This window comes from Leptonychotes weddellii, chromosome 5 (assembly GCF_054177405.1).
Source record: "Leptonychotes weddellii isolate Sample4059 chromosome 5, ASM5417740v2, whole genome shotgun sequence".
NCBI lineage: Eukaryota > Metazoa > Chordata > Mammalia > Carnivora > Phocidae > Leptonychotes > Leptonychotes weddellii.
Genome location: NC_138373.1, coordinates 84,126,695 through 84,127,996, shown reverse-complemented (window position 1 = coordinate 84,127,996; position 1,302 = coordinate 84,126,695). Strand labels below are relative to the sequence as shown.

General features: G+C 41.8%; 1 non-coding gene across 1 annotated transcript; it reads right to left on the bottom strand.

Annotated features, from left to right (window-relative positions):
• Positions 1-1,168: 1,168 nt before the first annotated feature.
• LOC115937944 (small nucleolar RNA SNORA70) lies at positions 1,169-1,302 on the bottom strand. The gene has a single exon (XR_004073157.1). It is a non-coding gene; the product is annotated as a small nucleolar RNA SNORA70 (small nucleolar RNA).

Sequence of the window (1,302 nt, the reverse complement as noted above, 5' to 3'; positions counted from 1 at the left end):
ACATGTTTTTATAAGAGACCAAATAAATTTTCAACTATTAAGATTCACAATATAAATAGTTGAGAAAACCAACTAGAGAAATTGCATTAGAAACTAAGATGTCTGTTTCACGATCTTGTGTTTAATTAAAATAATACAGTAAAAAAAGAAAAAAAAAGAAAAAAGAAAAAACCCTGATATGTCAAAGAGTAGTTTTAGGCTGATTCCTCTTTTGTGATATCCTGGGTAAGGAACATAGGACATAATCCAACTCAACTGCCAAATCTTTAGAGAAAAGTAAGTTGTTCCCTGCATAATGAATTATTAATGATGGCCACTTTAAAAAATAAAGTCAGTGATGCTTGCCTTGGGTTTTATTGTGAATAAAAGTATTTAGGGCGCCTGGGTGGCTCAGTTGGTTGAGCGACTGCCTTCGGCTCAGGTCATGATCCTGGAGTCCCAGGATCGAGTCCCACATCGGGCTCCCTGCTCGGCAGGGAGTCTGCTTCTCCCTCTGACCCTCCTCCCTCTCATGCTCTCTGTATCTCATTCTCTCTGTCTCAAATAAATAAATAAAATCTTTAAAAAAAAAAAAGTATTTACATAGTATTATGAGAATAACAACTACAGATTTTGACTGAACTCATGTAAAGGAAAAAAATCTTTTACTGTTTGTCTCAATTATAAACATACATTTTTAAAAAATATACTCTGGTGGGTATTGAAAAGTTGCTAGTGTGGTAGGTTCTTTTTTTTTTTTTTTTTTTTTGACAGGAAGTAGGTTTTATTGGTGGGCATGAATGGAAAGGGGGCAGTGCCGAGGTTCTCATGAGTGCAGAGCCCTCCATTTGTCCAAGGGGCCACGATTAGGGATGTATTTGACCCCAGAGCCATCTGGGATAAGCCACTTTTCAGCCACCATGTCTTCAAATTCATCCACATTAAACTTAGTAAAGCCCCACTTCTTGGAGATGTGGATCTTCTGGCGGCCAGGGAACTTGAACTTGGCCCTGCGTAGGGCCTCAATCAAATGCTCCTTGTTCTGCAGCTTGGTACGGATGGACATGATGACTTGGCCAATGTGGACCCTGGCTACTGTGCCCTGGGGCTTTCCAAAGGCACCCCGCATACCTGTCTGCAGCCTAGATTGGAGATAGTATGAGGTCAGACCTCAATATCCACTGGAAAGGGCTGTCTCCAAGGTCCCTTAGGGCAACCCATACAATCAACAGGCTGCATACACTACCAAGGAGGCTACTGTTTGCAGCCATGGCACACTGGGCCCCCATGGACAAAGAGCACAGTCGGCTTAACTGGCTGCAG